At 41.3% G+C, this 21,183-nt stretch overlaps 1 long non-coding RNA gene across 1 annotated transcript in view; it reads left to right on the plus strand.

The window, feature by feature from the left end:
• The window catches only part of LOC146378400 (uncharacterized), a 27,427-nt gene continuing 6,244 nt past the window's right edge, over window positions 1–21,183 (plus strand). The window contains exons 1-4 of the long non-coding RNA XR_014801688.1: window positions 1–121; window positions 739–828; window positions 931–950; window positions 3,506–3,951. This is a non-coding gene — a long non-coding RNA (uncharacterized LOC146378400). The remainder of the gene's footprint in view (window positions 122–738; window positions 829–930; window positions 951–3,505; window positions 3,952–21,183) is intronic.

Consider the following 21,183-nt stretch of genomic DNA (forward strand, 5'->3'; position numbering starts at 1 on the left):
AAACCTTTGTCATCTTGTTAACGTCGTGAAGATCTCTCAGTGAGTTTGTGTCTGTCGTTCAGGATGAATGCCTTGCTGTCCATCTGTCTCTGGCTGTCTCTGATGATGTTAGTCTGCTGTGGTGAGTGAACTGGAACCACAACATCCTTTAATCCTAATCTGGTGCAGATTTAAGCTGTTTTACATGAAAGATGTGATGCTGATTGAGAGAATGATCACGCCTGTTCTTTTTTTGGCAGTCAGGATGTTTTCTGCATTATTTCTTATAAACTGCTGCAGCTGCTTTGAAACTTTAAATATTAAAATTGCAAATCATTTTGCTAACTGCTGGATTCACTTCAACAGTCCTAAAAAAGCAAACTTGCTCCACAGAGGTCGACCAGCTGATTGACCCATCGTGACTTTACTGGATGTCAGAAGATGTTTGTTGCATTACTGCAGTTACAGTTTCATAAGTTTTTAAAAAGATTGTTTAAAAAGAAATTTAGAGATCCGTTAAGAATTTGCTGGAGTAATTGTCCTGGAGACACTTGCTCCACAGACATCAGTGCAGGAACTCTGTCAAACAACTTCATACCACTGCATTAATATTTGGTGCATGAAACCATGAACATCAAAAACTAAAAAACTAAAATGCCAGGCTTGTAGAGCAGTTTGTAGGTTGTCTGTAGTTTGTTTTTAGCTCACCTTCCATCAGGTCACATGAATTTATTGTTTCTGCTTAATTTTCATCACCAGGAATCATTGAAAAGGAAAACTTGCACCATGACGACATGTATGAATTCTCAGCGAATAACTACACTTCTTATTATGACTACAGTTACTATGGTAACTTCAGAGCACCTGCACAACACAGACACTTTATCTAGTAACACAACTATTACTGAGCTGTACTCACAGCAGCTTCTGTGCTTTCTTGTGTCTTTCTAGAGTTTGTCCCCATGAACAAGGTAAGCCATCTTTTTTCAGATGTACTGGTAAAGGACAGATTTACAACTTAAAACTGGAAAAGATTTATTTATTTATTTTGCTTTTCCTTATTTTTGTCACATACTGTATGTCATGTAATAACTGTGGACGATCACATTAAACACAGCTGAACTGCAAAAACACCTCCAGAAATCCTGATTACACATGTCACAAAATAAGTGTTTAACATCAGAAAATCCAAAGATTTCTTTTTACGTTTGAGCTTAAATTTGTACTTTTTAAAACTTTAAACATTAATATTGGAAATAATTAGAAAAAAATCCCACTTTATATTCAGGAGGTTTTCTGACAGATGCCCACTGGATTCACTTCAACAATCCTAAAACTAAGCACAGCTAAGCAGAGGTCAGCCATCAGTGTTTAGCTGACTTTTATTTTTCCGACGTTACTTCAAAACTACAAGTAAAGCTGGCGTGTAAGCCCGTCACTCACTTGTGACTTTTTAGTTGGTCTAACTTTCCTGCAGACGCTTGATAAACAGAAATGAAAGTTGTTGAGTTTCTGTCCCGTCTGCATGTTTGTGGTTTTGTGTCACATACAGTACTCGAGACACTGCTGAAAATGATGTGCAAACTCATCTCCCGTGCAACATATTTATTTTTCACAGAAACTGTAGAAAAATAGAAAAACGACAGGTTAACCAGTTCTTTCTTTCAGTTCGTACGCTGCCTCTTCGCTACTGACTAACACTTCTTCTAGTGACAATGACCTTATGCTGGGCAGACACTGTGCGATTTTTTCAGTCGCGCAATTCAGCTCCTGTTCAAACTGTGCGATTGACTCGCAGGGGTTAGAAGTTCGTAGGTCACGATGCAGGTCTCACACTATACGGCCTGATGCTCTGATGCGACCTGAGTGCTCACACTGTGCGTCCATAAAATGAAGGTTATAACAGAAAATCTGTCGCTCGCTCTCCCTCTCTGTCTTTCACTCACACAGACACGCACACCACCACCATCAACTTTGCTAAATTGCTAATGAAAAACATGATCAGGCAGCTGTGATTGAGCAGCAGTGTAAATCCAACTATTTTCACGGTTGTTTTGGTCGTGATAATTTTGTGAGGCCACATGGAAAAGGCTCGGATGAGCTTTCCAAAGTTCTACAAGTTGTGCCTCCATCGCTTGTGCCCAGATCACAGGCTGCACTGCCGTGCTGCGCCGTCTTTTTCGCTGACATTTGTGTTTGCGCGTGCGCAGTGTGAGAAACTGCGGTGACACCCTCACGACGGACCAAGCGATTGATGATCGGGAGCTGGTCGTGAGGTGTTAATCGCTTCTCGTTACCCCACGTATACTACACGACGCACGACGCGCGATGAAGGCCAAAATCGGGCCAATCGCCAAAACGGTCGCACGACTCAAAAATCGGCTCAAAATGGGCCAAAAATCGCACAGCGTAAGCCCAGCATTACTTTCTCTAAACTTTACAGTTTCATAGTCACACGCACCACTTTTATGTACTGCCCAATCACAAAAGTACATTTTACTGTATGCATGAATACCAGAGTGAACTCTCATTACAGTTTTATCTTGTTTTCATCTATTCATCAACCTGAACTGCATTTATCAAACTGCATCCATTTCAACTAAACGTTGTTCTTGACTTGAACTGAACATTCAGTCACTTTCTCTTATTGTGCAAAACATATATTGTGGCTTTCACCCAAAAAATACCTGTATGGAAATCAAAGACTCTTGGCACAGTCTAACAACTGGATCAACTTGGGAATTAAATCTCCAGCCTAACATTGTCACACTACAAGACCTTCATCATCAGCCGCCACTGCGGTCTGTCACTTTTATAACATCCCACCCAGCTTACCTGTAGAAAAACAGTCAATCAGTTCTTTCTGCGCGGGCCGTACGCTGCATCTTCACTACTGACTAACACTCGTGAAGCGCCAGCTACCGATGCGTTCGAGACCGAGTGCCCCCTGCTGGCGAACAGTACAATCGACATTAACAGTGGCCTTACCAAAAGAAAGTGTCTTTGAGCATAAAATAAAATGGGGGGGCTACGATTTTCATGTCTTTATCTTTATCATAGCGCCACACATGTGAGGACGCATGCATCCATGCGTGTAACACGTGTCTCCATAATCAGAGATAAAGTTATAGAACCTTTGAGCTTTTATCATCTCAATATGGTGAAAATATCTGAGTGATGTTCGCGTCATTGAATCTGTGCTGTGAAGAATAAAGGAAGCTGTGAAGGAAATAAGGATTCTGATGTGGTACCAGCACGCCATCTGTAACAAACTAATCACTTATGTTGATGACACTAACTTATTTTTATCTGACGACAGAATTTTAATGACATTACAATCCATGAATGTTGGCAGCATCACCCACAAAAGAAGCGTCATCAGAAAATTCCAGCATTTTTAACCTTTGAGTTTGGGCGTGCATGGCTGCCAGTGGCCAGTTTAAGTTTACTCAGTATAAAAACAATAAAGTTTATGGTGTGAAATTTGAACATTTCTGCCTGTGTGTTTGTGTGTGACCTCTCTCAGGCCTCAGGGATTGGTCAGCTGAAACTGATGCTCCTGCTGGGATTGGTTGTCCATCAAATCTGGAACTGATTGTGGGCGGAGCCAAAGACAGAAGCTTTATCTGCAATGAAAGTTGTAATAAAAAAGACAAAATAAAAGACTTTATTTTTGAAACTATTCGAGTGATTGTTTGTTTATTTTGAACAGCTCTGACCTGCCTTATGTTTTATTATCAGCGCTTACATCTTTCTTTAAGTTCAGTGGCCTCATCTTAAAAAACCTGTTGGGTCCGACTCACAAAGCTGAGGCTCATTAAAAGCTGTAAGTTTTCTCTCGTTTGGAGAGTTTCTATTTGAACACTCCCCCGCTCTCTCTCTCTGTCTCAGTCAGTTTGTGTCTCTCGTCCAGGATGAATGTGTTGCTCTCCGTCTCTCTCTGGCTTGCTCTGATCATGTCGTCCTGTTGTGGTGAGTGACCTATGACCTTTCACATATCTGTTTTAATTAACAGACTAAACCTGCTTTTGCACTCAAAGGTCTGATATTGATCGAGAGATCCATGAAGGTTTTATCGGCTCTCAGAAGAAGTGTGTTGCAGTCTTTCAGTTACAGGTTGAAGAGTTATTGTGAGTTTTTCGTTTGGCTTATAGACTAAAATTGCTAAACAACACTGTAATCCACGACATCTCTTTAGAAACCGCTTGTGGATTCGCCCTTGAACTGAAAGCATAAGCGACTTGCTCCATGATGCTCACGGTTGTTGACGTCTTTCTCTAAAAATATGTCGTAGAAAACCAGGTCATTTCAAGGCACTGATCTACTTTACTTGACATGTTGTGTTTTTTACACTTAAAGAGTAAAACTGGAGTGTAAGCAGGCATGATGCAAGCATTAAAGATAAACCTAGAAAAAAACTAATGACAGCATAATCTATCTGCATAAAAACAAAAATGTTGTCATAAAATAAAAAAACATTTCTGAACAAAAAGATGTTTTAAGTCATATTTTAGCAGGCTGTACAAAAAAGCTGCACTGATGTTAGCGCACAAAATGTGTGTATTGATGAAAATGTTCTTTGCAGTCAAGCCTCAGAAACTTTGCATCTGTGGGTTTGGATTTAGAGTGCAGACATGAAGAAAAGAGGAAATGAGTTAGCTAAGATGTAGCTATGTGGGTATAACATGCAAACACTGTGAAATCATCCAGCCTAGTCATACAGTGCATCCAGAAAGTATTCACAGTGCTTCACAGGCCTGTCTGTGAATGTCCTTGAGGTGCTCAGACAGAGTCCAGGCTTAAACGTGAGTTAGCATCTGAAATTGTCCTGCAGGAATGCTCGCCATCCAACCTGTTAGAACTTGAGAGGTTCTGCAAAGAAGAATCCTGCCCAGCTTTTGTGAACAGGTTTCTCTTCACCATGGAAATAATTCTGTGATCATCCACCACTGTTGTCTTCGGTGGATGTCCGGGTCGTTTTGTGTTGCTGAGTTCCCCAGTGCCTTTTATCTGATTAATTAATAATTAGATAATGAAGGAATTGCCCACACCTGCCCATGAAATAATGTTTGAGTCAATAGTCAAATTACTTCTGATCACTTTAAAAAGAGTGTGGCACATGTTAAGGAGTTGAAACTCCTAAACCCTTCTTCCAAATTGAATATGGATACCCCCAAGTGAAAGTTGAGAGTCTGCACATTATGTCCATATCCATTATATAACTATAATTGGAATATGTTTCAGTGTCCAAATATATATGGACCTATATGGCATCTCTACACAACCCGCACCTGGGGCATACATACCAACTCTCCTGATTTTTCCAGGAGTGTCCTGAATTTCAGTGCCCCTCCCGAAAACCTCCCAGAGCCACCATTCTCCTGATTTTCCACCCGAACAACAAAATGTAAAAGCCATGTCCCAGAATTCACAGCGCTGCCCAGCCAATTCCAGTTTCCAACAATGGTGGCAGCTACTTAGTTTTAATATTACTCTTTTCACTCTTTCTGGGCTGCAAGTTTGAACGTATTTTCAGGCAAGAATGTAGCTGTGTAAACTTCAAATATCTGCTCCGGCGAAAACAGTGGACTCCCGGCACATTGTTTTCAAACCCCCATGATCTTTCACTAATCAGGTTAAACATGATATATAAGTCACTTAGATAACCTAAAAATGTAATTGTTTGGTGTTTTTCAGTGTTTTATTTGTTCTTGAGTTAATTGGTTTGGTTGAGATTAAAGTTATTCGATTAGATTAAATGAAACTTTATTAATCCCTCGGGGAGGGTTCCTCTGGGGTTTTCACACAGCTAAATAAACGTCAAACGTCAAACTGATTAAACAGAAGTGTGAGATTACATTTTAGATAGCAGGGCGCAGACGGCTGAGTTTCACTCCACCGAGAGAGTTCGTGATGTATGTCTGAAGGCTAGACTGTCCAATTTCACAGTCGCTCACTTCCGGCCTACCCGGCTTTCGGAGGACCCAGCCCACTTAGACCAGGAAGGCCGGGTCCTCAGGAGGATGCAGCCTCTGAATTTGGACACCCCTGCTGTTTCTGGCAGGACAATCACATCGGTGACATTTAACTTATTTCATCCGATAAATAAACACTGTAGAATTCAAGTTTTTTGCAGCCCTTGGATGACGCTGGCCGCACCCTGGATGCACCAACAACTGCTGGCCCTCTGCCTCCTGCTGCAGCATCTTGCAGCCGCTTGCCTTTTTCAGTTCAGTGCTCAGAGACACCGAATGCAAGTACAGTACTTTCAACAGGGAGTTGTTGGCTCTGCACCTCGCCACTAGAGGTGGCAAAATACCACTTTTTTATGTCTGATACCGATAACGATATCATAAATTTGGATATTTGCCGATACCGATATGAATCCGATCTAGTTTATTTTATAGTCAATAAAACATTTTTTAAAAAATATCTTGCTGCATTTTGTAAAAGTCCATACTCAAGTTTAAACAAGCAAAACAAAACTAGAGCTACTGTGTTATACCTGTATGCAAAAAATACACTGCACACAAGATATTTCATAGTTCAGCAATACTGACCAATCTAATAAACTTAAACCTGCACCATCCTTCCTGTTCTGGTATTTTAAAGAGAACTTAGCAGGAATATTATACAACCTAACTAATAGGGTTGCAAACTCCCAGGAAAAAATATAGGGAACCCCCACCCTTCGCCTCATGATGCTTAATCGACGTAATCAACTTTAATTTAATGCACGTGTAAAAAAATTTTTTCTTCCACAGTAATTAAATAGATTCAACATCTTCCTTCAACAGAACTGCAGACTGCACAGATGGTACCTTCCCAAAGAAAAAAGTGCTATAGCTTAATAGGGTATATTAGACTTAATAGTTACTATATACAGTAAAGGAATTCTATCAGTTTTACATCAGATTAAAACTTTGTAAGATTCAGATAATTATTCATTAAAAGCGAGACATTTTAAATGAGAATAAGAAAGAAAAGTATGTCTTTGTGCCCCCTTTTCCCTGTTCATGCCCTATCGGCCCCCCTGGCTAAACTTTGCTGGATCCGCCCCTTTACAGTTACGTCAGCTACATAGAAAAGGATCCTGGTGTAGAAAGTAATATTAAATAAATTCTAACAACAGCTTATCAAGCTTAAACGTGCTGCTGTTGTTAGAAAGTAATATTAAATAAATTCTGCTAAGGTTATGAGCCGAGTCACGCCATGTCACAAGTTTTGTGAGGTGTTTTTGTGATATTTAATGGATCGGATTACATTTTTTATTTCTCTCCAATATCCGATCCAGTGATTTAGGTCAGTATCGACCGATACGTAATATCGAATCAGTCCATCTCTACTCGCCACACATTTTTGTTTTTTCCTTGAGGGTCGCAGTTTCCTCGCGTACACTGACCACATATATCCAAATAGAATTACACCTGTAATCTTGAAATTTTGCCTTTATTCTCGAAATGATTAATAATATTTTTCTTTCTTAATGTGGCCCTAATACTCCTTGGTAGTATATTCAGTCTGCATGTAAAGTTAAAGCAGACTAACAAGAAGGTTTATTTTCAGCGCTTTTTCACTTCCTCGTCAGTTGAGTCTGATGTTTAAAGTCGTGAAGCTCTCTCAGTGAGTTTGTGTCTGTTGTCCAGGATGAATGCCTTGCTGTCCATCTGTCTCTGGCTGTCTCTGATGATGTTAGTCTGCTGTGGTGAGTGAACTGGAACCAGAACATCCTTTAATCCCTCTAAAATCTAGTGTGGATTTAAGCTGTTTTACATTAAAGATGTGATGCTGATTGAGAGAACGATCACGCATGTCCTTTTTTTTTGGGGGGGGGGGGGGGGGGGGGGGCAGTCAGGATGTTTTCTGCATTATTTCTTAAAATAAGATTATTTGCTAATTATTTCCAAACTTTTGGCAACACTAACTGCTGGATTCACTTCAACAGTCCTAAAAACTAAGCATGCACAGTCTTCAGACGTGCTCCACAGAGGTCATCCATCAGCAGTGTTGGTCAAGTTACTTGAACATAGTAATTAAATAATAATTATTGATTACTTCTCCAAGAAAATAATTCTGTTACTTATTTTCAGAAGTAATTAGTTACTTATTACTAGGGATGGGTATTGTTTAGGTTTTATCCGATACCAGTACCACACCGGTACTTTTGAAACGGTGCCGGTGCTTAAACGGTGCTCGAACCGGTGCTTAAAGAATCAAGAACACAAACTTTGTCCAAAAACCTCTCATGTTCAGCTGTTTTTTGTAAAAAGATAACAATGTTAGCCTTTTCTGGAGCTATAGGCCATATATGGTATCACTCTTGGCTGGAAGCAGTGCTTAAACAATGGAAAAACACCAACTTTGTCCAAAAACCTCTCATGTTTAACTGTTTTCCACTTTTTCTTTGGTCATTTTAACCTTAACATGACTAAGGCAAGATGGCGCCTGTGTGTTCGGCACGCCGTCTATCGCTCTCCTTTATTTGTTTTGTTTTATTGTTTTTAGTTAACTTTGTGTTACATGTGTGTTGTACTTTTTCCTATGATCGCCAGACATTATTGGAAATAGGTTTATCCATCCGGATGTCTGACCGGCCTGACTATGACAACCAAGGCTTTTTTTCCTCCCTATCTGGAACCAATACCACCGTACTGGCGTTCCCTACCACCGTCACCGGATCTGCGGAAGCGACGCAGGAGACGGGGTAACCGTGGAGGTCGTCTTGTGAAGCTGAAATCCTGGATTTCTCATTTTCCCCATGAGCTCCACTGCATCCGCCGCTTTTGTCCGCGACTATTGGTGCCATTGCGTGCCTTGGATCCGGTGGACTCCTGGCTGGTTCCTGTTGTTGGGTCTTTCGAAAATGGTCCAGCAAAACTCTCTCCTCTACGACATAGTCTACGACGGAGTTGACAAGAAAAATCTTCGACCGGTGGATCTGGTTGCTAATGCCTCGGAAGTTTTGGACCCAGTTCCTCTCAGGCTGGGTCTAATAAATAGCAGGTCGGTGGCCAACAAGACCTTCATATTGAAGGATTTTTTTCTTTCTCGTGTTCTGGATTTACTCTTCCTGACTGAAACCTGGATTTCTCCCGGTGAGTTAAGCGCTTTCATTGAACTAGTACCCGCTGACTGTACCTTTTTTAATGTTCCGAGAGCTTCTGGTCGCGGAGGAGGGCTTGCTGTTGTTTTTAAGGCTCACTTGGACTTGAAGCAGCTTTTCCCTTCATCTCGCTACACCAGTTTTGAACTCTGTTTATGTAAACTGGGCCACTCGCCTTCGTTGTTATGTGCGATTGTTTATCGCCCGCCGAAATATAACAAGGTGTTCTTATCAGAGTTCTCAGAATTTCTTGCTGATTGTGCATCACGGTATGACCAGATCCTCCTGCTTGGTGATTTTAACATTCACGTTTGCTGTCCGGGGAAGCCCCTGGCCAAGGACTTTCTGGACTTAGTGAACTCTTTTAATTTTGTCCAATCTGTTAGTGGTGCCACTCAAGAACGTGGTCACACACTGGACTTAGTTTTATCTCATGGTTTATCTGTTTGCAATGTACGGGTTGAAGATGCAGTATTCTCTGATCATATGCCTATCTTATTTGATATTGCTCCTTCTAACGCTTTTGCAAATCAGGCTGCACCTGTTCGATGTTATCGTGCCTTTGGCTCTGATACTGCCGAACGGTTTTCTATACTGTTTGACAAATTAATGTCTTATGGCCCTGAGTTGCCCACTGCAGATGACCTACTTTTGTATTTTGACTTTGCTTGTAAATCTGTGCTTGATGTTGTTGCCCCTTTGAGAATAAGAAAATATAAATCTAAGACTAGTCCTTGGTTAACAGATCGTACCCGAGCTATTAGAAGACAATGTAGGAAATGTGAAAGACAATGGAAAAAAGACAGATTGCATGTCTCCCTGGAAGCCCTAAAGATTAGTTGGAAAACTTATCAGAGGGCAGTTAAGGCCGATAAACACTCCTACTTTTCTCAATTTATTTCGGCCAACTCTCACAACCCTCGTGTTTTATACAATACGATTAATTCTGTACTTAACGTGGAGGGTTACAACCTTTTGCCGTCCTCTGAGGCTATGTGCAATAAGTTTATTACCTTTTTTGTGGACAAGATTGCTAGCCTGAGGCCTCTGATTCCACCTATTGTTGAGCCGGCCATGCATCCTCCTTGCTCAAGCCTATTCCCTGCTTTTGCACCGATTTCTCTGCGCGACTTAGAGGAGTTGGTGCTACATGCTAAGCCCTGTGGCTCCCCGAATGATGTTGTTACTCCCCGCTTTCTCCAAAAAGTATTTCCCATCATTGGACCTTATATCCTGAAAATTATCAATACTAGTCTGTTAACCGGTCAAGTTCCTAGTGGGTTTAAACATGCAGTCATACACCCTTTACTTAAGAAACCTGGCCTTGATAGTTCTACTATGTCAAATTTTAGACCTATCTCCAAACTTCCCTTTTTAAGCAAGATCTTGGAGAGGATTGTACATACCCAACTGTTGGATTATTTGAACGATTCGCAACTGTCTGAAATCTTCCAATCTGGTTTTAAGCCCTTTCACAGTACGGAGACAGCTCTTGTTAAAGTTATGAATGACATTCTTGTTGCTACTGATCGTGGTAAATATGCTGTGCTTGTGTTATTGGACATGACAGCTGCATTTGACACAGTGGACCACGACCTGCTGATCTCCCGCTTACACCACTGTGTGGGAATTTCTGGTTTGGCATTGTCATGGATAAAATCATATCTTTCCGAAAGGAGTTTTTGTGTCAAGCTGGGACTGGCCGCTTCCTCTGTGGCCCCTCTGCTTTGGGGTGTGCCCCAGGGATCTATCCTTGGGCCATTATTTTTCTCGCTGTATTTACTCCCCCTTGGTGCGATTTTTCGTAAACACGGAGTGTCATTTCATTTGTATGCCGATGACTGTCAGCTTTACTTACCTTTTAGTCATTTGGATACCTCCCCATGTCAACCACTGCTTGACTGTCTTAGCGATATTAAATTATGGATGGCAAATAATTTTTTGAATTTTAATGGTCGCAAAACGGAAGTAATTTTATATGGCCCGCATCGTTCTACTGATACCCCAGATGTTGATTTTGGTGATTTGACCTCTCATCTGAAAAGTTCAATCACTAATCTTGGTGTTAAACTTGATTCTGCGCTTACTTTTGAAGGTCATGTAAATGGGGTGGTAAAATCAGCTTTTTATCACCTCAGACGCCTGTCGAAGGTTAAGCCTTTCCTTTCTAAACCCAATTTGGAAACTCTTATTAATGCTTTTATCACCTCACGTCTGGACTATTGTAATTCCCTTTTAATAGGGGTCGGGTCGGGCACCTTGTCACGCCTGCAGTTAGTGCAAAATGCGGCGGCGCGATTTTTAACCGGTAGTAGGAAATTCGATCACATCACTCCGGTTCTGGCTTCCTTGCATTGGCTTCCCATTGAATTTAGGGTTCGTTTTAAAGTCCTTTTATTGGTTTTTAAATCTTTAAATGGTCTGGCTCCTGTCTACTTATCTGATTTGCTGAAGCCACATGTTTCTCCTCGCTCGCTCCGTTCAGCTGAGCAGCTGCTGCTGTCGGTCCCTAAGTTGCGGCTGAAATGCAGAGGAGACCGTGCCTTTTCAATTGCGGCTCCGATGCTCTGGAATAACCTTCCCCTCCAAATTAGACAAGCGTCATCAGTGCAGGTCTTTAAGTCCAGATTGAAAACCTATTTTTATTCCCTGGCTTTTAACTCTGTAGGAAACTGACACCTTCTTATTTATTTTATTGTATGTAATGATTTTATGGTATTTTTAATTTGGTAGTTGTTTTGATCTGTGTTGTTCAGCACTTTGGTCTGCCTGGTGTGTTCTTAAAGTGCTATACAAATAAACGATGATGATGATGATTTTAACCTTTTTGGCCAGGGTGAAGGGAGCATCTGCCATCAAACAAGAAGACAGCCGCATGTAGCTATGATGATGTTTGCTAGTTCACCTTACATGCATTAATGTAATAACGTGGTTAGCCTACTCAACGTAAATTACACACGAACAACATTAAGCTACTCACGCAGAGAAGAACGGCTGCTGCTGCCATCATCATCATCATCATTTCTGCTACACTGGCCAGGACTCTCCTCTTCGGGTTTTTGGGGGATGTTGCTAACTCCGGGTTCGATAACAGGCACCACACCCGCAGTAGATGTGCACGGTGTGAGGTCTCGCAGCAAGCTATCAAATACGCCGCATTTCTCGGCTTTTAAAAAAACGCTATGCGTCGCCAGGTGTTTCATCGGATTCGAGGTGTTACCTCCTTTGCACAGTATCACAGTATCAGCTTAAAGCACTTGTTGCAGGCTGCTGAGTTTGCATCTTTTGCTGTGAAGTACAGCCAGACTTTGACCGCTTCACTTTGGGCATTTTTAATCTGTAGCTCTGCTCTAAAAGAACGTACGTACCTGGGCCCGCCTACTATCCTCGGAAAGGTAAAATGATTGGTTAGAATCCAAAGTGTATCACAGCTCAGGAAAAAAAAAGCACCGAAATGAAGCACCGAAATGTGCGCTGCTTTTTGGTCTGGTTACTACCGTTTATGTCAGAACCGGTACCCATCCCTACTTATTACTTTTTAAAAACGTGATACACAACCTCAATACTTAAAGCAACCTTTCAGCCCCATTCTATTGTTTATGCATAATCCATCATATAAAACTGAATCAAATGAAAAGTCTCTTTTGAAAAACTGTTTTTTGAGTTTTAATCTTAACCTCTTAAGCCCCAAGCCTACCTGATCTCCTACCTTTTGCCCCCGTATCAGGGGGCGTTGGGGCTTAAGAGGTTAACTTTATGCACATTGCATCAAGCAAAAATCAAATTATATGCAACTGTCTTTGACTTGAAGAAATGTGTTTAAATCGATGTTCTGCGTGTTCCAGCAAATAAAATAAAATGCAATAAAATCATGTTTTGTGTTTACACTCTTTCAAATGGATGCAAGTAAAACACAGCAGGAACTAAATAAAATCAAAGATTTGGCAGCACTGAGTCTAGGGCTGGGCAACGATAAGAAAATGAAATATCGCGATAGAAATATGGGTAAAACGCGCATGCGCAAGGCCTTTGTTTTCATATGCACATGGCGGAAAAATGAGAAGGGCGAAAGCGGATCGTTGAATGAAACGGATGAACCAGAACTGGTTTGTAAAAATGCTGCAACTTCAGTGGTGTGGAACTGGTTTGGCTTTTGTCCGTCAGATACACAACAAAGCACTATTTTTGGTAGCGCATGCTAGCGAGCCGTCGTTATTACCGTGTTGTTTGGAAAATACGGCACACTTAAAATCAATCCTTTGATTTTTCTGAAAATCGACAGAGCCCCTTATAATCCCGTGTGCCTTATGTATGAACTCTGGTTGTGTTTACTGACCTCGAAACGATTTTATGTGCACGGCGCTCGAATGTCAAATGTTTCAGTACGACTTTGCTAAGCTACGAAGCCGCACCGCTTGATGGATTGTCGGAGCGTTACAGCTATCGTAGGCAGGAGCCTCGCGGAGTGATACGTACTGTGCTTCAACATAATATTACCATATTGTGTGTGTATAACCTCTTTTTAAGGTTTGTGGATATTAAACATGGTTATGCTGAGGATATGTCGGCCAGTTTCCACTGGAAATGTCTTTTGGTTAAACTGTCAGCAAGAAATTTGCATTTGCACTGTTACATTTTTATATAACTTTAATGCACATAAAAAAAACAGCTGCTTGTTTAAGTGAAAATAAGTTTATTTATTTATTTTTTTGCACGAATAAAGTTGTGGAGTTGTAAAGTATTTTGTCTAGTGTCAATTATATCATCAGTTATATCGTTATCGCAAATTTTCAAATGTATATCGTGATAAATATTTTTGGTCATATCGCCCTGCTCTGAGTCCTTTCGCTCTTAAATCTGTTGTCACCTGTTTAGCAGGAGCGGGGTGGGTGGAGGTTTGCCCACAGCAGTCATGTCAGTGGGAGGTTCCGGGGGTTTCTCTGTGAATGTCACATGTGGCAGCGTGCTCGTTTTTGTCACTTGTTACAGAATCAAACGTAAAGTAATGGAATTACGTCCACGCTTTAAACGCTGCATGGTCGTACTCTCGCCGTCACTCCATATTATTGTTGTTCTGCACACGTCTGTTGCTGCCACAGGTGTCACACGCTCATACATCATTGTCGTACGCCACTCTCACAACCAAAATCACGGTTTAGTAATGCAGCATGCTTACAGGAATTACTTTTTTGCTGGAGACACTTGCTCCATAGAGATTATCATGTTTTAAAATTACACGCGGGTTCACTGTAGTGATTCGTATTCAATTCTTTGTTGGGTTGCTCTTACTCTGCTCAACATAACGTCACATCAGGGTTCACTCCCACCGGTCTTGACCCCAACTGCCATCTTAACTAATTACAGGATGTTTCGTTAACATCCTGTTTTTAAATGCAATTACACGAGAGAGATCAGTACAGGAAATTTGTTAAACAACTTCATACCACTAAATTAATATTTAGTACGTTAAAACCAAAAAGTTCAATAAGTGAAAAACCTGCCAGGCTTGTAGAGCAGTTTGTAGGTTGTCTGTAGTTTGTTTTTAGCCCACTTTCAATCAGGTGACATGATTTTATTGTTTCTGCTTAATTTTCATCGCCAGGAATCGTTGAAAAGGAAAACTTGCACCATGAAGAAATCGCATTCCTGCAGAATTACTACAGTTATTATGACTCCTACGGTTATTATGACTACGGTAACATCCCAGAGAATAACACTGGGAATGACCACAATAGCTATGGTAACTTCAGAGCACCTGCACAACACAGACACTTCATCTAGTAACACAACTATTACTGAGCTGTACTCACAGCAGCTTCTGTGCTTTCTTGTGTCTTTCTAGAGTTTGTCCCCATGAACAAGGTAAGCCATCTTTTTTCAGATGTACTGGTAAAGGACAGATTTACAACTTAAAACTGGAAAAGATTTATTTAGTTATTTTGCTTTTCCTTATTTTTGTCACATACTGTATGTCATGTAATAACTGTGGACGATCACATTAAACACAGCTGAACTGCAAAAACACCTCCAGAAATCCTGATTACACATGTCACAAAATAAGTGTTTAACATCAGAAAATCCAAAGATTTCTTTTTACGTTTGAGCTTAAATTTGTACTTTTTAAAACTTTAAACATTAATATTGGAAATAATTAGAAAAAAAATCCCACTTTATATTCAGGAGGTTTTCTGACAGATGCCCACTGGATTCACTTCAACAATCCTAAAACTAAGCACAGCTAAGCAGAGGTCAGCCATCAGTGTTTAGCTGACTTTTATTTTTCCGACGTTACTTCAAAACTACAAGTAAAGCTGGCGTGTAAGCCCGTCACTCACTTGTGACTTTTTAGTTGGTCTAACTTTCCTGCAGACGCTTGATAAACAGAAATGAAAGTTGTTGAGTTTCTGTCCCGTCTGCATGTTTGTGGTTTTGTGTCACGTATGTGAGGAACACCTGAACTCAAACACAAGCCTGTGAGCTTGTTGTAGAACGAACTGCGAATTATTGTGGTGAACTACATGTTTGCAATAATTCAAATGGTTTGGGTTCATGTCGATGTTGTTTTGGACAATTTAAATGTGTGAATACACTCAAATCTCTTTTCTCCTTTAAGTCATTGTCAGTGTCTCATTTTGAGTGGAGGTTTTTTCTTCTCTAAGTTGAGTTACCACTACGATCCTGACTGAACCCAACAAGAGTAGATTCCAGATATTTGGTTTTTATTCGACTTTAGATGACAGATTACTGCGTATTTGATCAATTCAGATTACTCAGTTAAAAAGGGGGACAAAAGCAATGCAGTCCACTGAAATGGCCCGATGAAGTCCATGCACTCAAACGGGATCTCCATTAACTGCAGTATAGCACAAAGGTGCATTTGGGATGGCCGGCTGGTTAACCAGCGCACCATCGGCACACAAACTTGCTGACACTTTCGCATGATGGCGCCTGTGTTTGGCTTTGCCGCTGCAAGTTGCAGTTTGTCCTGCTCTCTTGTTGTGCTGTTTTTCTCTGCTCTGTTTTCACTTTGCATCAATGATGTATCAGCTTGTTATCCATCCAATCTTCAATGATGTGTCAAGATTTCTCATCCTCCTGCTTTGGCATTTTCCATCCTCCGCCTGTGGCTGGATCTTTGTCAGGCGACCTCAGCGGTCCCCTCAGACCACGGAGAAGATGAGGAGGAAGAGCAGGTGTCCAAGTGAAGCTCAGGCTAGGGTGACCGCATTTCGATTTCCAAAAAAGGGGACAGGTGGTCGATTCATGATGAACTTCAATAATGCTGTTTGTAAATTAATACTTTAGCAGCAAAGGCCATGATGTCCAGCACTGATAACTGACAGTGTCAGTAGTGATTAAGGTGCCACAATAACAGTTCTTGTCCATTATGCACTTAGAAGTCTCACAGCTTTTGGAATGAAGCTGTTTCTGGTAGTTTTGTATTTAATGCTCCTCAGCCTCCTGCCTGAGGGGAGCGGGACAAGGAGTGTGTGTGGTGGGTGAGTGGGGTCCTTCATGATACAGTGGCCCTCTTCCTGCATCTGTAGGTGTTATTATCCCCGATTCTTTTGTCCCCATGACAGAACAGAGAAAACCGACTCATTTCTTTTTATTCAATCATCTTCCGGAAGAGAGACCCCTGCACAGCCCAAACGCCAGTTGCAGGATCTCTAACATTAGAATCATAAACTGTGCCTCATATAGGTTTTATTTTGGTACTTTACACGTCACACAGTTTCAAACATTGCTTATATGGCAAAGTTCCTCTTTTCTGTGTCTTATCTATTAATATGCTTGTGCACTAAAACTTCCTGTTTTTCAGCCTGGCTGAGCACTTAGTTTGTGAGTCAAAAGTGGCCTTGCTCTACAAACCGTCATGACTAAAGTACATAAAACAATATAATGAGAAAATAAGGACACTAAGGATATTAATTTCATGACAGTGTATATGTCTGTGATGGTTGGGAGGCTGCCTCTGACGACTCTCTGTGCAGCCTTCATCATCCCCTCCTGAGAAGACACACACACACTTCCCCTCCCTTCATCGAGGCTTTTACAAGTCAACAGGTGCCAAAAAATAACTTACAAACCTGTGGAATTAAATATTGGTACAGAAATGATGCCCCATCTGTATAAGAAAAATTATCAGTAACAAAACATTTTCCCCTCCTCTTTCAGTTTTACTGAACAAAGAAAAAATCTGAAATATGCTTTCAACATCAGTATTCTCTTCTCCATATTTTTCTTTGGAGCACATCTTATTGAGCAGTTTTGGTTGCTCAAAAAATAAGAATGAACGTCTTTGGAAGAAGTGTCTTTGAAATTATATTGCACAAACAGAATCCCCTTCAGTGACTCGACAGAAAGCTGGTTCCTCTTCTTGGTCATCTGGCTCTGCATTTCAACATTTGCACTGTGTGACGGAAGTGCAAAGACAAACTGGGCAATCCTCAGTAATTCTGAGCAACATGTGATGCTTTTGGTGTTCTCCAAATATTTGGTCCACTGCTGGTTCACTGGTAGTCCACTGAGGTCATCACTGCTGCACCTCTCTGTGAATTTCTTCAAACTGGTGACCTGGTCAAAAACCTTGACATGATCAGTTTCTGCTGCTTTCTCTCCTCCGTATTTGATACAGACTTCAACACCACATCTGGTGGCTCACTCAGATCCATCCACCTAAATATAAAACACTCTTCCATGGGAGTCATCCACTTCTCAAGATACTTCAGTCATGCAGTGTACAGGCCTCGAACATCAGCACAGAACTGGTCACATTCCTTAACAAGTCCATCTTTACACTTTTGTGCCAGTAGTCCCTTAACTTTAAAGGACATGGAGTTTTTACTCTTACGTTCATGAAGAATGGTGTGGATGCTGTTCAACATTTTTTTAACCTCAGGTTTTCTTTTTCCATTTCACTAGCAGGGACCACATCCTTGGTAACGATGGGCAATGAGGGATGAGGAAGTGTGATTAGTAGGGATGGGTATCGAAAACCGGTTCTTGTTGAGAACCGGTTCCCACTGTTTCAATTCCTTGGAATTGTTTGCCATTTTTGCAAACGATTCCCTTATCGATTCCAGTCGCTCCGAATGACGTCACCACGTTGCGGAGCGTCATTTACCTGGCAGGAAACACGGCGTCTAAGCGGCTCAAACGCTCAAAAGTTTGGTTATACTTTACGAGAACGGATGACAACAGGGCAACTTGCAATACTTGCAAAGTAGATATTTCATTTAAGGGAGGAAACACTACGAATATGCAAAAGCATTTGCTCACAAAACACGCGGTGACCTTAAATGAATGTCGTGTTTTTAATTCGCTCCGGACTCGTGAATCTCAACCCAGCAGCAGCGGTAACATTTGCACGTCCTCTCCCGTTAATGCGGCAGGTAAATAATCAACTAACAGTGCATATTATGTTAGCGCGATCTGCCTTATTACAAACCTGCCATTACTGTGCATTTAGGTGACCATGATGAGACAGACAGACAGAGTCTGGCTCAGATGCTGGCAGTTCTCACTGCAGTCTACCGGTAGCGTCTCCTTTCAGGCCAGGATAGACGAATGTCACCGAGCAGTGACTGAGTTTGTGGTCAAAGGCTTGCACCCATTTGCCACAGCAGATGATTTTCGGTAAGTGAATGTGTTTAATTGTAGGCAGGGACATTACTGGATATTCTTGTGTAATTGCTACTGAATAATTTATGTTATACTTTGTTATTGCTACAGAAGAATATTTATTTTATTATTTTACATTTACAATTTTTTTTCCTGGGGACCCTGTGACACCCCATCGAAGAGCCGTAGGCTGGATCTCTTAAGATCTCACTGTTGGGTTTGTAAGGCCATGTTACTCCTAAATTTCTATCTTGTTCAAAGAGAAGATATAAAACAAAGTTCTAAGCTAATCGACCTTAGTGTTCTCCTTTTTTAAAAAGAATCGATAAAGAATCGAATCGTTAAACAGAATCGAAAATGGAATCGGAATCATGAAAATCTTATCAATACCCATCCCTACTGATTAGTGCTGCGGTTTGGGGAAGGCCTTGAAGGGGACTGGCGACGGCTCTCGGGCCGGGCAGATCCCTCTGTACTAACGAGAAATAAAGGGAGGAAAGGAAGAGAGGAGAGGAGAGGAGAGGAGAAGAGAGGAAAGAAAAAGGTGGGGCAGGGTGGGGCATGAAAATGAGAACAGCGGGTGTTGGAGAAGGGGTTTTATAGCCTGAGGCCAGACGGGGCGTGAACGAGGAGTGGTCCCGCTCCTGAAATTCAGATGATATCTCCACTTCTTGAATGTTTGTGCGGAAAACAAACATGAGTGAGTGCATGTGCCAGAGGTAGATCTCACTGAAGTCATCTTCAAAAAACTTCTTGATCACTATGGATGGAAATATCTGTATCATCCTCTCAATGCCTCGGAGCAAAGCTGTGAGAAAGCATTGTTCTGTTTTCAATATCAACAAATTCACAGAACTTCAGGTTCTCAGTGCGCACTGTGTCAATGTGGAAATACTGATAGATTTTGAACATGATGATCTTAATGTCACTGTCTATTGTGTCTAGCCCATGATAAACACAGTTATTCAACAGGTGTGCTGGGCATGCCACACCAATCAGATCCTTGTTCTGACGTAACCTCTTTAAAGGCAAACACATTCTTTCCTCCTTCATCTAATTCCTCCGAAGCTTGTGTTGCAGTTGTCTCCAGTAAACGCGACGCATTTTTCAGACAATTGTTTTTTGCCAGTGTCTCAGTGAGGTAATGTGCAATGGTTTCTGCCGTCTCATTTGACCTCAACTAATTTTGTTTGCACGTCACCATTCTTCCAGTCAAAGTAACGAATTATGATTGGAAATATTTTCTCTGCCGTCTGTAGAAATGCTACAGTACTGATTTCATTAGCTTCACGAATGACTTCCTCCAAATGTGGAGCTATCACACCATTGGCAGTAACTTCAGTCTTGGTGCTGCTGAACCTTTTAGCTGTGTTAGAGTCTGGAAATGCTTTTATTTTTTTTTTAGCAGCACACTACTGCAATCCATGGATCTGTAACTATTGTGATGCTTCACAGTATGAAATGCCAATGGAGCCTCTACTGCAGATACAGCAGCATCCTCGTTTTCCCAAGTGTAACAAAGAATAGATTAATTTCCGCCTCACACAGCCTTTTTATGTTTTTCTGTGTCCATGTGAGCAACAAGATCTCCGGCACTTTTGTTAGACAGACAAACGTATGTGCCAGCTCTGCACACTGTGCGCTCCGCCTCGATTTATTCCAACCAGGACAGTATGTGGGAAATTTGTTTTGCAGTTCATCTAAAAAAAAAAACAAAAAAAAACGCACTGGTGCTTTGGCATTTTTAAACATCATCATCATGCTGCACACTGTCTGTCTGTGAGCGCAGAACCACGACTCACAAAGAAGCAGCTCGGGGATGACGTCACACATATGGGTCCTCTGTAGGCCTATAGCAGGGGTCGCAACCTTTCTGATGACGAGTGCATCTAAAATTTCCTCAGAAGTCAGTGTGCCATATGATTGCATTAGCAATAACTTTAATAACGCTCTATATTAACAGTTACACACTATATAGAACCACTTTATAGAATTATATTTGTTAGCGGCTATCAGCGAATAGTTATCAGCTATTTTGAAACAAAAAAACATAAAAAGACACTTTTTATCCATAACAGCAAATGAACTGTACAACAGAAAATACAAATGCTATTTATGGTCTCCTCACAACAATGATAAGAGAAATAAACTGAGCCAATATGGCATGTTTGTTAGTACACTCTGATCTCTGGTCTCCCACTCAGAGACACAGCTCTCCGAGTGTCCAGCATTCAGACCTGAGGACTCATGTGAGAGAAAATCTGCTCACACAGATACACACAGTCGGGGGGTGATACAAACTGATTTTGCTGTTTGTATGCATAGGGGTGAATATTTCCTGTTCTGACATCAGCTGGGGGGGGACTGCTGTGTGAGGACTACCTGCCGCCTGTGAGCTCTTTGGCACGGGCGAGGTGCCCACGGCAGCACCCGCTGCTTGATGAGAGTAAGAGTGATACGTGCTTTCACGTTAAAAA

This window comes from Perissodus microlepis, chromosome 11 (assembly GCF_051167445.1).
Source record: "Perissodus microlepis isolate ML-2025 ecotype Zambia chromosome 11, ASM5116744v1, whole genome shotgun sequence".
NCBI lineage: Eukaryota > Metazoa > Chordata > Actinopteri > Cichliformes > Cichlidae > Perissodus > Perissodus microlepis.